Source organism: Marmota monax, unplaced genomic scaffold (genome assembly GCF_021218885.2).
Source record: "Marmota monax isolate L192 unplaced genomic scaffold, Marmota_monax_Labrador192_F-V1.1 WCK01_AAM20220418_F8-fsc00157, whole genome shotgun sequence".
Taxonomy (NCBI): domain Eukaryota; kingdom Metazoa; phylum Chordata; class Mammalia; order Rodentia; family Sciuridae; genus Marmota; species Marmota monax.
This window is the reverse complement of record NW_026694573.1, coordinates 41,661-58,687: the sequence shown is the minus strand read 5'-3', so window position 1 is coordinate 58,687 and position 17,027 is coordinate 41,661.

Genomic DNA, 17,027 nt, shown 5'->3' with positions numbered 1-17,027 from the left:
TCAACAGATAGGGTGATCCCCATGCATATTAGGAAGGGTAATCTAGTTTTCTGTACCCATTGATTCAAATGCTAATGGAAATTTAAATGATTCAAATGCTAATTTGAAATACTTTCTGCTATGGTTTGTATATGGTTTGAGTGTGTCCCCCAGGGGTTCATATGTAGGAGGCTTGGTCCTTAGCGTGGTGAAGTGGGAGGTGATAGAATCTTTAAGTGGTAGGAACAAGAAGGAGATAATTAGGTCATAGAGGGAATTAATTCCTTGGAAGGAATTAATACTGGTCTCATGGAATGTGTTTATTTTCATGAGTGAGTTAATATTAAAGAGCAAGCCTGGACCTTGACTCCCTTTCCTGATTCTTGTCTTGCCATGTAGTCCTTCTTGCATATGCTTCTGCTATGATACCATCTGCTATGAAGTCCTCACCAGAGGCTGAATAGATGGGGCCATTTAATCATGGACTCTCAACCTCCATAACTATGAACTTAAAAAACAAACAAAAAAACTCCTTTTAAAATAAAGTGCTGATCCACAGACATTTTGTTATAGTGACTGAAAACCAACTCATACCATCACAGACACATCCTATAATGATGCTTAATATGAGCACTCCATGACGCAGTCAGGCTGACACTGAGAATGAACCATTATAAACCCATATAGGAACCATATGGCTTATGCTCATGGAGCAATCCCCAAGCTTGCTAAGAAAAACTGTTGGCCTTTACTATATTCCAAATATTGAATATTGAACATGCCCTAAAGGTTCATGTGTTAAAGGCTTGGTCCCCAGGATGTTATTATTGGGAGGCTGTGAAATCATTAGGAGAAAAGGCCCAGTGGGAGGTCTTAAGTCATTGTATCTATGGAGAGGTTTTTAGGACCCTGTATTTTGCTTCTGTGTCTTTCCTTCTGGTAATTAGGTATGTAGTTTGTTCTCTTGTGTGCTGTCTACTGTTGCCATCTGGCACCTCCCATCAAATGCCCAATGCGATAGTCCTGCCTGATCTTGGACTGGAATCTCCAAAAACCATGAGACAAAATAAACCTTTTCTCTTTAAAAGTTAATTATCTTAGGTATTTTATACAACAGAAAACTGACTATATAGCCTTAATATCTCCAGCAAAAGATGAGACACAGTATCTGAAATGACTACTTTGATATTACAGGCAGTTTATGCCTCATAGGAGGATCTTATTCAGCCCATTACATCTTTTAAAAGGCAGACACTTGAATAGGGACTCAGCCAATAAAACCTAGAAATTGTTCATAAAAACCGTGTACATGGCTTTTACACTTGGGCCAGTCAGCCCCAAGGAGACTTTTGAGTTATGGCAGTTATTCAGACTGCAAACTGTGGCAAAAGATATGGCCATTAGGCAGAGCACCCCCTGGGGTTTTGGACATGGCATGGACCTGACATCACTGCTTGATAGAACATATTTAGGGGGTCATTACTGGCCTATTAGTGGATTCGGTTGTGCACTGACAGTATATCAAAGAAAAAGCATGTTGTTTTCACTAATATCTCTATCATGGGACTGGTCATAGATGAGGATGCTCACAAGGTATTGCCCAACACATTCACTACAAGTATACATTGTATGTACATGGGGAGAATTAAACTGGCAGTAACCAAGTGTCAATTGACATGAGTAGGTGGATAGTCAACTTTCAGATACAGGGGCCAGGCTATCAACTCCAATTTCTTGGAATCTTTAGTACTCTGAGGTTCCTGAGGATGCCTAGGCCCGATTTCATGGATGTTTTATCTTAAATCCTGGAGTAGTGTGCTGACCTGCTGTTGCTGGTGTGTCATCCCAAAGAAAATGGTTTGTCCCACACATGGGAGACGACTGCCCTAATGGTGGAGTGTGGTACTTGCCTAGTTACACCATCCCTAGATACATCTGGTAGGCCTAGTGAAGGGTGTATCAGGATGTGTTTTTGTGTGTTTCTGTGTCAGGTGAGGTAGGCATGTGTGTTGAGGGGATGTTTGCCTTGGTGTTGGGTCATCATCATGAAGTCCAGCTGTGGGTCTGACATTATCATTGGTGTTGAGTCCATCTGAGGATCTTAGGCTAATATCAGAGATGAAGCCAGTTTGGGGCTGTGGAATAGTCCTGTTGCTGGCCTGATGTTACCCACTGCATTGAGGGTAAGCCTAAGTACAGATCTGAAATCATTTTTTGGGGAAGCCAACCTTGTTGCTGATGTCATTATCAGGTATGAGCTTTCAGGATGAGATCCTCATCAAGGATAAGTCCAGTTAGGGATGAAGTCATTATTGGCATGTGAATAGCCTGGGATTGATGTTATTAGGCAGTGAATCCATGGTGTGTTGAAGTCATTATTGGGAATGATTTCAGATGTGAAGCTATGGTCATAAATGATATCATATGACATCAATGGGGTGTGATTGTGCAGACCTGAATTATCTTATGTCATCCCTAATCTGAAAATTCAAAACCCAAATGATTCAAAATCCAAAACTATTTTTGGTACTGGAAATTGAACTCAGGGGCACTTAACCACTGAACCATATCTCCAGCCCTTTTTGGATTTTATTTAGAGACAGGGTCTCACTGAGTTGCTTAGTGCCTCGATATGTTACTGAGGCTAGCTTTGAACTTGCGATCTCCTGAGCCACTGGGATTACAGGCATGTGTCACCACTCCTGGCTTTATTCTTTTAAAAATTTATTCTTTTTAGAATACATGACAGAATAGTGTATTTTGATATATTATATGTACTTGGAGTACAACTTTTCGTTCTTGTGGTTGTGTATGATATGGATCAAAATCTAAAACTTTTTGAGTGTCAGCATGACACCACAAACAAAAAATTTCATATGATCACATGTGACTATAGTAAAAATGCAGGTGTACTGAAATAATGTGTATTACTTTTAGGCTATATGCAAAAGGTATATATGAAATAAACAAATTTCATGTTTAGACTTGGGTCACATCCCTAAGATATCACATTATTTATATGCAATATTCCAAAATCTGAAAAAAAAAAACCACTCTGGTCCTAAATATTTCAGATAAAGGACATTCAACCTGAGTATACCATATGGTATCATATGACAGCCAAGAGAATGTATGCTGACTTGACTTACATGAGTCACAATGATATGTCACTGTGGTAAATATGATATTATGTAAATATGGTATTATAAGGTAGCTGGGCACAGATAAGTCATGTCCTTTGGTATTCTACGATACCATATGACAGCTGAGAGAGGGAACTCAGTTTCTAGCATGTCATTTTCAAGGGCTTTAGCTAAGCTGGGGTGGGGTGGAGTGCTGAGCTGCCACATTTCAGAGTAGTTGACTCAAGCAACACCCCAAAAGTGAAAGTCACAGTTGAGTCTTTAGTCACTTGCTGCAAAAGTAAAAGCAAGAGACCAAACTGGATCTACATAGATGTAGGGGTTGTTTCTTTGCTGAATGAGCCCTGGATGTTGTTTATGGATGGGGAAGAGGCAAAAATAGAGAAAAGGGCTAGGAGCAGAAATATACTGGGTCCTGAATCTGAGTGGTGTATGGGTCTTTAGGATTTTCCCCTGCCCTGGTAAGGAGGTCACAGCAGACGTACCTGAGGAAGGCCCCTGATAAAGAGTCCTTAGGATAAAGTTTCCTGGTAAGGAATGCAGATGTGGGCAGGAATGTCACCAGCTAGGGGACCCCAGTCCTCAACTACAGCTCCCTTCAGAGCCCACCTAGCACTGGCTGCTAACCACATCTGGCATGGAGAAGGGAGATTTATCCTATGATTCCTACCAGTTAAGACCTTTGTAATTGCCTGTGGTTGAGATTGAAAAAAAATTACACATACTTCATTATGATACTGTGTGACTGTTTATTCAGCTTTTTTTGATGCTGTGACTAAAAGAGCTGACCAGAACAATTTTAGGAGGAAAAGTTTATTTGAAGAACTCATGGTTTCAGAGTTCTCAATCCACAGACAGCAGGCACCATTCCTCAGGGCTCAAGGTGAGACTGAACATCATGGCAGAATAGTGTGGTTTAGGGAAGCAGCTCTCATGATGATCAAAAAGCAGAGAGAGAGAGACTCTATTTGCTAGATATAAAATATATACCCCAAGGCCACACCCCAAGGCACTTACCTCCTCCAGCCACACCCTACCTGCCTTCAGTTATACTCAGTTAATTCCCATCAGGAGATTAATTCAATGATTAGATTAAGGCTTTTATAATCCAACAGTTTCTCCTGTAAATCTTCTTGCATTGTCTCGCACATGAGCTTTCTTTCTTTTTTTTTTTTAAGAGAGAGAATTTTTTGATACTTATTTTTTAGTTTTTGGTGGACACAACATCTTTATTTATTTTTATGTGGTGCTGAGGATTGAACCCAGCGCCCCGTGCATGCCAGGTGAGCGTGGCTACCGCTTGAGCCATATCCCCGCACATGAGCTTTTTTGGGGACACCTGACATTCAGAACATAACAGTAACATGTGATATAATGTGATAGTCAAAACAGAGGACATACCTCACATGATGGTGCTATGTAACATATCCTATGGTAACTGAGAAATGGGATGAAGACCTGAATCTCATCATGGTACCCTGTTGCCTATGACAACACATGTGGGACCACAGACCTCTTATATTATGTTACTATGTCATGTAAGATATCAAGAGACAGTTATGAAAGGGTTGGAGGCTGTCACATTATGTCATGATGTCATAGGATAATAGAGAACTGAATTATGTCATATCATGTCACTATCATATAGAGTAACTTAAGAAGCCAGCAGCAGGAATATAGACTGGAGTTTTCATTTTTTTTTTCACTTTGTCACATTTATATCATATGACAGTCCAGAGATGGTATGCAGACATGAACCACAGTATCTCAGAGGAATGACTTGTGACATAATCCATGTCATTATTATATAATGCATATTATGGGTTAGATATGAGGTATCCCTACAAAGCTTATTTTTGAGACTATGTAAGAACATTTAGAGATGAAATGATTAGATTTATGAGTATTATAACCTAATTGGTGGCTTGACCTACTGATATGGATTAACTGGGTGGTAACTGTAGGCAGGTTATCTGTATAACATAATGTATATGTTCTATAGAAGTAGGTCAGTGGGGACATGTTTTTGGGGTTTATATTTTGTCCCTGGTTAGTATAGCTGTCTTTCTGCTTCCTGGTTGCCATGTCCTGAACTGCTTCCTTCTACCACACTCTTCCACCATGATGTTCTGTCTCAACTTGGGCCCAGTGTTGGCTGACCATGGCTCTTGAGATCAAAAGCCAAAATAAACTTTTCCTCCTCTAAGTTGTTCTCATCATGTCTTGGTCACAACAACATAAACCTGACTAAAACAATGTGTCAGGGCTGCAACTCTGTCCTCAACTAATTTGTGATCATTACATTGACAATGGGAATGAGAAATGTGTCCCACTCTCTCAGTTGTTATATTATATCATACAAGGCATAGTGACTTAAGTGTGTCAGGTCTGTGTCCTCATCTTACATAATATAATGTCAGTTTACAGACAAGAGATGGGACATAAGACCTGAGAAACATATCACTAAGCAATATAAAAGGCTTTCAGTTGAGATACGGGAGGTAGACATGCTGATATGACAATCAAAAGAGGGACACAGAATTGACTTACATTATGTTATATAAGTTATATGAAAACTAAGAGGGGGACACACAATTTTGTCACTTATTGTCATGGATGTAACATAGACATCTAACAATAACCCAGGGGGAGGGAATGCAACCCTGATTTCCATTGTGTCACTATGCCACTTATGATATATCAAAGATCATAAATTTAGTTGCATTGTGTCACTATGGCATATATTAAAGCATATGATAGAGGTAATGCACCCCAATGCAGGTCCATTTTAGTCAAAATGTTACATATGATATATAGCAAGTGAGTGAAGGAGTGCAGTTGTTAATTACCTTAGGTCACATTGTCACATATGATAGCAGAGAGGGGGATGAATAACTTATTAACTATGACACATGTTACATTATGACACTATATAAAAAGTGATATAAGATGACAGTTGATGGGAATGTGAGGATAAAGTCACATTTTGTCACTATATTGAATGAAATGTCACACAACAGCCAAGAAAGGGATGCAGACAAGTCACATTTGTGAGAGAAAGATTGGTGGTTCATTTTCAAAATAAAGTATTTAGCCTTAGTTGGGAGTAAGATCCAATTGTAGCCATTTTAATTATAGCCCTTCCCTTTTCTTGCCCCCAATTTAAAATTAGCTAATTGTTTCTATGAGGACTGTCATTGGGATTTTGATCATAATTGCATTAAATCTATATATTGCTTTAGGAAGTATGGTCATTTTGATAATATTAATTCTGCCTATCCAAGAGCAAGTTGGATCTTTTCATCTTCTAAGGTCTTTTGACTTCTTTCTTTAGGGTTCTGTAATTTTCATTATGTAGATCTTTCACCTCTTTCATTAAGTTGATTCCCAAGTATTTTAAAAAATTTTTTTGAGGCTATTGTAAACGGGGTAGTAGCTCTGAGCTCCTCCTAGGGAGGAGGGACCCGGCTGCATTTAGGATAAAAACAGGTGGACTGCCCGCCCAGATGTTATTGCTAGCCAGGTTCAGCAGCACACTCTTCTGGCAGAAGTAAAGTTTTCTTGCCAACCTACTTCTGAGCGTGTGTTTCATTTCTTGGGCACTTTAGTATTTTTAACACATTGTATTATTAGATCCCATGTATAATCTTCATTTTTAAGAGATATAGGTTCATGAATGCCTGTATCATCTTAACTCTTGGAACCATGTGGTTAGACATGTATAGTACACATGGTACTTTGTTAATACATATTTATTCTATATTTAAGAGAGAGATTCATGAATGATTGAGAGTAATGTTCTCAATCATTATATCTATGAAGCATTGTATTTAGATGTGCTACATTCTTCTGTGCTACACAAGTTTATGTTTAATAGCATTAGGCATGTTCATGAATGAGCCTTACATTATCTCTGGGAATTAATATGTTTACCATTGTTTATATAACACAGTCGTCTCTAATACATGTTTTATTTCTGTTTATTAGGGGTAGATTTGTGAATGACAATAGTATTTTCTCTATGAAACCTGTTTCATACAGTGGACATTGCAGTATTACATTCTTTATTCCATTTTTGGACACTGCACAACAGAGTTAATTACAAAATTGTTGGAGTATTTTCAGGGAATCAGGAAAGAATTTCCAGTACCAATTTCAAAATGCTAATTAATATTGTCCAGAGATTGGACTCTTTTTCTTGTGATGCCTTCTCTGTAGTATAAACATGCTTTTGACTTGGTTCTGTACCATGTGAGGTACATATTGGCATCATCAAATTGGTACTGTTCGACTGTCCTGTCATAATATACTTTTGTGTTAAAGTCACTCGAGTGGTGAGTCGGAGGTCCATAAATGTATCCCTGGGGGTGGGGTGCTGGAAGTATGCTGAGATGAAGACCACATCCTGGCCACAGGTAACTGACAGCAGCTCATAGTCATGGAAGCTGGAGTGGAGGGTGCTGTCCAATAGGTACAGGCCTGTATCCCTTTTGAAGCTCTGCTTCTTCAGGATGATCTTTCCCTCATGGTTCAACCTCAAGTAGCTATAGTTCCAGGTCTGGATATGACCCTGAACCACATCATCAGCTTACAAGCAGTTTACTCGTGCCACTTCCTGGGAGTCCAGAAACATTAGCAGGGCCCTCATATAGGGAGCTGCTCTCCAGAGAACAGCCATTATTGGGGCCCTGAGCTCCTGGTCTTCCTCCTGTGCCAGCAACACTGTGGCCTGGCTGGGCAGGCCTTGCCCCAGCAGGTGGAAGAGAGTAGTGGGATGATAAATTTAAAGTGTGAGAGAACTGGACATAGTGGTACATGCCTGTAATCTCAGTGACTTCGGAGACAGAGGCAGGAGGATCACAAGTTCAAGGCCAGTTTGGGCAACTTAACTAGACTCAGCAACTTAGCAAGACCCTGTTTCAAAATAAAAAATAAAAGGGTTAGGGATGTAAATTGAACCCCTGGGTTCAATCCTGAGTACCAAACAAAAACAAGAAAATCCTCTAACCCAAAACCAAAATAAAATGCAGAAAGAGAAAACCTCTTGCCAACTGAGAAGTTTACACCCCAAAAAATTGTCCTTCAAAAATGGAGAAATTAAGGCATTCTTAGATAAACAAAAACTGAAGGAATTTATTGCAATCAGAACTGGCCAGAATGCTATATTGAGTTCTTCAAGTTAATATGAAAGGATGATACACAGTAACTCAAGTCTGATGAAAATATAAAATAAAGGTAAATATATGGATGAAGAAAAAAACCTGTTACTGTAATTTTGCTTCATAGCTCAATGTATAGAATATATAGAATATATTTATAATATATATTTATATAGAGAATATATTTAGAATGCATAGAATATTTTATAGAATTTGAAAGATAAAAGCATGACAATAAGTATAAATCTGTTAATAGTTACAAGTTATATAGCACTATTATTTGTAACAACATAAAGTGTTGGGGGCAGAGTTTTTACATGAGATTGAAGTTCTTATCTATTTACAATTGATATAACTTTAACATGTTTCATGTAGTTCCCATAGTAATCAAAAAGAGAATAACTAGAGAATATATACAAAAAGAAAGAAGAAGAGAATCAGAATGGTGCTACAAAAATAAGCAAGCAAGCAAGTAAACAAAAACACAACTACACAAAGGCAATAAGGAAGGAAAGATGAACAATAAATTCTCCAAGAGCCAGTAATCACAGCTACTTGGGAGGCTGAGACAGAAAGATTGTAAATTCATGGCCAGTTTTGGGAACTTAGTGAGACCCTGTCTCAAAACAGTAAAAAGGATTAGGAATGTAGCTAAGTGGTTGAGTGCTTGCCTAGCATGTGGTAGGCCCTGGCTTCAGTCCCCAATACTTATATAAAACAAAACAAAACTAAGACATACAGAAAGTGGTTAGCAAAATTGTTATAGTAAATCCTTTCTTATATGTAATTTAACCAAACCTATATGAGTTGAACTCTCCAATAAAAAGATATAGATTTGTTGAATGAATTAAACCCCTTCCAAACCAATATCCAAGTACATACTCTTAAAAAAAATTAGATGATTTACGATATACACAGGTTGAAAAGTAAAGAAGAGATGGAGAAGGGCATTCATTTTAGTTTGTAGTTCAGCAGTGACTACCCACTCCCAGTGACCCAGTCCCATGGCAAGCAATCCTACATGTGTTTCTAGAGCAGCTTGCTTAGAGGTTGTGGGAGGCAAGGTGGACAATAAAGATCATATCATCTGCAAATGGTGTTAATTTGATTCCTTTCCTTCCTATTTGTATCCCTTTTATTCCTTCTCTTGTCTAATTGTTTTGGCTAGAACTTCAAGTAGTATATTGAGTACTGTGGTGGACTTCCTTGTCTTATTCCAGATTTTAGAGGAGATGCTTTCAATTTTCTTTGAGAGACAGGGAGGACAATAAGAACCTTGTATTCTAAATATTGGGATTCGTGTTCTCATTGTGCATTAATATTTTTAATAATGAAAGCTCAGAATAGAATTGTTGCACATAGCCCCTGCCCTTCTCACCAGTTGTTGCAGTCCCCTTTCAAAATGAAGCAACTTCCATGGTATTTAATGAACCAGTGCTCCATTTCTCTTCCCCTTCAATTTTCTCTTTTCTTTTTTTCATGAAATTTTTTTTCATGAATTTTTTTCATGAAATATTATGACATTCCAAAGCAACTGCATGTATGTAGGAAATTAAGAGTCATCGGAGGGCTGGAGTTGTCGCTCAGTGGTAGAGTGCTTGCCTAGCATGCATGAGGCATTGGGTTCGATCCATGACACCACATAAATATAAAAACAAAGGTATTGTGTCCATCTATAATGTGTGTGTGTGTGTGTGTGTGTGTGTGTGTGTGATTATATGCCTAGGGTAAAATGCAGCAGGTTAAGGCCTGAGAAAACCTTATGTTTATAGCTCAGACTGATCCTCAGCATGACAACAATAAAAACCAAAACAAAACCAAATTACCCCATTATTCATTTTTCAGTAAAAGTGCAAGGCATACAAATGACTAACTCAAAATGGGGAAGATAAAATCATAGTAACTAATCTTGAGATAGACCAGATGGCAGACTTACTACACAACTCTCTGAAAGATGTCCAGAGAATATAAGGCACATGTAGAGAAAGTCAAGAAAACAATTTGTGAGTTAAAAAAAAAATTCTAGAGCTGAAAATACAATGATTGAAATAAAAATTTACCAGAAGAATTCAAAGGCAGATTTGAGCAGACAGAAGAAAGAAGCAGTGAACTTGGAGATAGGACAGTGGAACTGAGGACTAAAGAGAAAAATGTTGAAAGTAGTGAACAAAGATTTCAGTTTCTGTAGGACACTATCAAAAAAACACAACAAAACAACAACAACAACAAAAAAAACCAAAAACTAAAACAAAATAAAACAAAACCAACCAACCAACCAACCAACCAACCAAACAAACAAACAAACAAACAAAAAACAACCCTGCATTGTAGGAGTCCCAGAATGAGGAGAGACAGGGAAAGGGAAACTATTTGAAGAACTAGTGTTCCCGAACTCCCCAAATTTGGTGAAAAATATGAATATAAGCATCCAAAAAGCTCCACAAACTCCAAGTAGGATGAACTAATGAAGACCCACTCTAAAACATAATTAAACTGTCAAAATACAAAGAAAGATTCTTGAAAGCAAGAGAGAAGTGATGTCACACTCAAGTGGTCCTCAGTAAGATTATAAGCAGATATCAAATTTTGAAGACTAGAAGGCACTAAGAATATATTTAAAGATTTAAAAGGCTATAAATAAATAATCCCATATTCAGCAAAACTATAAATGATGGAGAGCTGCCAGGCATAGTGGTGCATAATTGTGATCCCAGCAACTCAGGAGACTGAAGCAGGAGGATCACAAATTTGTGGCCATCCTGGGCAGTTTGGTCTGCCTCTCTCAAAAAGGGCTGGGAATGTAGTCCACTAGTAGAGCACTGACTTAGCATGAACAAATACCTAGGTTTAATCCCCATCACTGCATTCATACATAAATTTTCATATAGACAAAAAGTGGGGGATCATTGCCCTTTGCCATGCCCTGTAAGGACATAAAGGGAGTCCTGCGGGCTGAAATGAAAGAACACTAGACAGTAACTCAAAGCCTCATGAAGAAATAAAGAACTCAGTGAGATTAAGTATATAGGCAATTTTAAAAACTACTAGTATTTTAAAATAGTTCATAACTCCTGTTTTTGTTTTCTGCATGATTTAAATCTATACATTAAAAATTTGTCTAGAAACTAGTACCCTTGATTTGAAACTCCACATTTTTTTATGAGACTAATGCATTGAAAACAGTAGTGAGTTTATATATATTTTTGACACAACAAACAAAAAGGTAATTATGTGACAGACAACTGGAAGGAGTAAATAAAGAACTGTAACTGATCAGGCTTTTTATATACTATTGAAGTTAGCTGGCAGAAATTCAAATTAAAGTGTTATAACTTTAGGTTGTTAAGTGTTATCTTCATGGTGACCATAAAGAAAATATTCATAAAATATACTTAAAGATGAAGGAGAAGATGATTATTTTAGTCAGCTTTATAATGCTATGACCAAAATACCTAACAAAACAACTTAGAGGAGGGAAAGTTTATTTGGGGCTCATGGTTTCATTCTCAGTCCATAGATTGCCAATTCTGTAACTCTGGGCCCAAGATGAGGCAGCACGTCATGGGGGAAGGGCCCAGTAGAAAGAAGCTGCTCAGATTATGGTGGGACCAGGAAGCAGAGGAAGGGCCACAGGGAAGATGCACCATTCCTGTGAATCACCTCCTCCAGATATGTCCCACCTACCTCCATTTACCACCTGGTTCATTTAATGTAGGATGGATTGATTATATTTACAGGTCTCACAATCCAGTCATTTCATCTCTGAATATTTTTATGTCAACACAGGAGCTTATGGGTAACAGCTCATGTCCAACAACAACAACAAAAACAACAACAACAACAAAAACAATTCAGTTGAGACAATAATGCAGAAAATGGACTAAAATCTATAAGTTACATAGGCAACAGTAGAAAATGGCAAATGATTCTTTCCTTATCAGTAGTTATTGAATTATTTTAAAAGTTACTTTATGGAGGGATTATTGACTGAAAAGCTATACGTGTTTTATGTATACATCATGAATTTGGGATAAGTATATATATGAATCACCACCATTAAAGCCATAAACATATCCATCACTTCCAATGTTTCCTCCTGCACTTTTATTTTTTTGTGTTTGTATAAGAACACTTAATATCTATCTATCTATCTATCTATCTATCTATCTATCTATCTATCATCTATCTATATCTTCTTACTGAATTTTAGGCATACAATACATTATTGTTAGGTATGGGCACTACTGTATCTTCAGAAGTTACTTATCCTGTATAACTGAAACTTATTACCCTTTAACTATTTCTTACTTTCCTCCCCTAACCTCCAGCAACCACCATCCTATTTTCTAAGTTTAACTATTTTAGATTCCATGTATAAGTGGGATCATATATTTTTCTACCAGTGTCTAATTTTTTTCACTTAACAAAATGTCCTTCAGGTTTTTCTACACATAGAAATGCATCTTATTTGGGGGTATTGGCTTTGTATCCTGCTATTTTATTGAATATTTTAATTAGCTGTAATAGTTTTTGGTGGGGTATTTAGTGTTTTCTATATATAAAATTAAGTCATCTATAATAAGATAATTTTATTTCCTCTTATTTTGATATCCTTTATTTCTTCACTGGCTCAATTTCTCTGACTAGAACTTTCAGACATTTATCAAATAGAGATAGTGAGAGTGGGAATCCTTGTGAATTCATAGTTACCCAGCAGATTCCAAGCACCTCTCAGAAAAGTGGAAAACCAACAATAGAAGTGAACACTATACAGCATTAAAAGAAATACCTGGTGCCTACAGTACTACGGCATTTTTTTTAATATTTATTTTTTAGTTGTAGTTGGACAAAAATGCCTTTATTTTATTTATTTTTATGTGGTGCTGAGGATCGAATCCAGGGCCTCGCACTTGCTAGGTGAGCACTCCACTGGCGAACCACAACCCGAGTCCACTATTATGGCATTTATAACACAAAAATATGCATGGAGGAGTTAGCAATTGTGAATAGCAAAAGCAATAAATAGCCACAAACTGGATCTGGCAGCCAATGTTAACTATATCAACCACAGTACTAATTTCAACAACATGAATGGTGGGGGCACAAATTATATAAACCAAATAGTTCTAAAAGGTGGAAATAATACAGGCCACAAAGAGAAAAGAAAATGTGATATAAAAGTAAAATAAAGTTTAAAAGTTCAAAATGTGAACAGAGAAATCAGAAAAGATGTAGCAAGTGATCACTATAAAGAAGGTGGAGAAAAATAAACACTAAGTGAAAAGAAAAAGAAAGAAGAATAAAAGCCTTTGTTTATTAGAAGGAGAAAAAAGGAGATAACGAGAAACAAGGGAAATAAAAGAACAAAACCAAAAGAAAATAAAGCCAAAATACACCAAAAATCCTAACCTTTAAAAGAGGACAGAAAAACAAACAAGCTAAAACAGAAAAACCCCAAGTTTGTATGTGTGTATATGTCAATGAACCAATGAGATCAGCAAGGACAACATAACCAAACCAATAATAAAACAGAAAAGATTCTGTTTTATAATTAAAAATTTTTTAGATATACATAACAGTAGAATATATTTTAACATACATACACGTAAGTATACCATTCTAATTAGAATCCCATTTCTTGTGGTGGTACATAATGTGGAGTTTCGTTGTGGTATATTCATATATGAACATAGGAAAGTATATCAAATTTATTCCATTGTTTTTCCTATTCCTATTCCTCCTCTCTTCTCTTCATTCCCCTTTGACTAATCCATTGAATTTCTATTCTTTCCCTCCCACCTTGTTGTTTGTTAGCTTCAATCTTTGGTTCTTGGGGATTAGTTTATTTCACTTAGCATGATAGTCTCCAGATCCATCCATTTATCAGCAAAACCCATTTTTTATAGCTAACATTCCATTATGTATATGTACAATATTTTCTTTATCCATCCACTTGTTAATGGGGGCCTAGGATGGTCCCATAGTTTAGATATTGCGAGTTGAGCTGCTATAAACATCAGTGTGGCTATATTACTGTAGTATGCTGATTTTCATTCCTTTGGATATATGCAGAGAAGTGGTATAACCAAGTCAAATGGTGGTTCCATTTTTAGTTTTTTGAGGAATCTCCATATTGCTTTCCAGAGTGGTTGCAACAATTTGAAGTACCACCAGCAATGTATGAAGACTGTACCCTTTCCTCCACATCCTTGCCAACGTTTATTGTTACTTGTATTCTTGATAATTGCCATTCTGATTGGAGTGAGATGAAATCTCAGTGTAGTTTTGATTTGCATTTCTGTAATTACTGGAGATGTTGAACTATTTTTAAAAAATATATTTGTTGACATTTGTATTTCTTCTGGAAGTACCTGTTCTGTTCCTTTGCCCATTTATTTATTGGGTTATTTGTGTTTTTTTGTGTTAAGTTTTTTTGAGTTCTTCATACATCTTGGAGATGATTGCCCTATCTGAGGAACAGGTGGCAAAGACTTTCTCCCATTCTGTAGGCTCTTTTTTCACATTCTTTATTGTTTCCTTTCCTGTGAATAAGCCTTTTAGTTTGATACCATCCCGTTGATCGATTCTTGATTTTCCTTCTTGCACTTTATGAGTCTTGTTGAGGAATTTGTATTCTAAGCTGACATGATGAATTTTTGGGCCCATGTTTTCTTCAAGTAGGCACAGGGTTTCTGTCTAATTGCTATGTCTTGATTCACTTTCAATTGAGTTTTGTTCAGGGAGAGAAAAATGGGTTAAATTTTACTCAACTACATATGGATTCCAGTTTCCTCAGCACCATTTGTTGAAGAGGCTATTTTTCTTTAATGTATGTTTATAGTGGCTTTATTTAGTATGAGATAACTGTTTTTATGTGGGTTTGTCTCTGTGTCTTCCATACTATTCCATGGGTCTTCATGCCTGTTTTGGTGCCAGTACTATGCCGGTTTTGTTACTATGGCTCTGTAGTATAATTTAATGTCTGGAATTGTGAAAACTCCTGCTTCACTTTTCTCACTAAGGATTTCTTTACTTATTCTGGGCCTCTCATTTTTCCAAATGAATTTCATGACTTCTTTTTCTATTTTTATAAAGAACATTATTAGAATTTTAATAGGAATTTCATTAAATAGTGCTTTTGGTAGTATGGCTATTTGACAATATTAATTCTGTTTAGCTAAGAACACGGGGGATCTTTCCATCTTCTATGTCTTCTTTAGTTTCTTTCTTTAGTGTTCTAAAATTTTTATTCTAGAGATCTTTCACCTCTTTCATTAGATTGATTCCCAAGTGTTAGGATTTTTTTGAGGCTATTGTGAATGGGACAGTTCCCAATTTTTCCTTTAGCTGATTCATTTTGGTGTATAGGAACACAATTGATTTATGGGTGTTAGTTTTATATCCTCCTATTTTGTTGAATTTGCTGAGAGAGGCATGTTAACATCGCTCAGTATTATTTGTGTTGTAGTCTATTTGATTCTTAGTTTTGATGAGGGTTTGTTTGATGTACATAAATGCTCCATTGTTTGGAGTGTAAATATTTATGATTATTATTTCTTGTTGTTATATAATACCCTTAAGCAGTATGAAATTACCTTCTTTGACTTTTCTGATTAACTCTGACTTGAAGGCCATTTTATCTGATATGAAGATAGAAATCCCTGCTTATTTGTAAGATCCACATGAATGATATTTTTCCTGTACTTTCACCTTCAGTCTGTGAATGTCTTTGCCTGTGAGGTAAGTTTCTCAGAGACAGCACATTGTTGAGTCTTGTTTATTAATCCAATTTGCCAGTCTGTGTCTTTTGATTGATGAGTTGAGGCCATTTACCTCCAATGTTATTATTGAGAAATTATTTGTATTCTCTGTCATTTTTATTTATTTATGGTTTTTAATTTGAATTAATTTCTGCTTTGATGACTATCCTTCAAGTGTGGTTTATCTCTTTGTTTGTTTCCATTTTTATTTTTCATGAAATATTTTGCTAAGTATGTTTTGTGATACAGGCTTTCTAGTTGTGAATTCTTTGAACTTTTTTTTATCATGGAATGTTTTTACTTTATTGTCAATTCTGAAGCTTAATTTTGCTTGGTACAAGAATACAACCAGTATTCTTAGTTGGTATCCATTTTCTTTCAGAGGTTATTATATATTATTCTAAGGTCTCCTAGCTTTGAGTGTCAGGGTTTGTAAATCAGCTGAGGTCTGTATTGTTTTCCCTGTAAATCTGACCTGTAGTTTTTCTCTCACAGCCTTTAAAATTCTATCCTTATTTGGATGTTAGGCATTTTTATAATAATGTTCCTTGTTGTGGGTCTGTTTTAATTTTGTACATCTGGAGTCTTGTGTGCCTCCTGTATTTGATTTTACATTCATTCTTAAGGTTGGAAATTTTCTGATAGTATTGTGTTGTAAAATTGTGCATTCCTTTAGTTTGTATTTCAGAGCCTTCATCTATCCTGATGGATCATAAATTTGGCCATTTAATGTTATCCCTCATTTCTTGAAAATTTTATTCATGGTCTCTGAATATCTTTCCTCCATGGTCAACTTTATTTTCAAAGATTATATATTTCATCTTCATTGTCTGAAACTTTTTTTTCCCCAAGTGATATAGTCTCCTGGTGATGCTTTCCATTGAATTTTTAATTTGGTTTATTGATTCCTTCATTTCAAGGATTTCTGTTTGATTAATTTTCAGAATTGCTATCTCTTTATTGAAGTGATTTTTTTAACTTCCTGT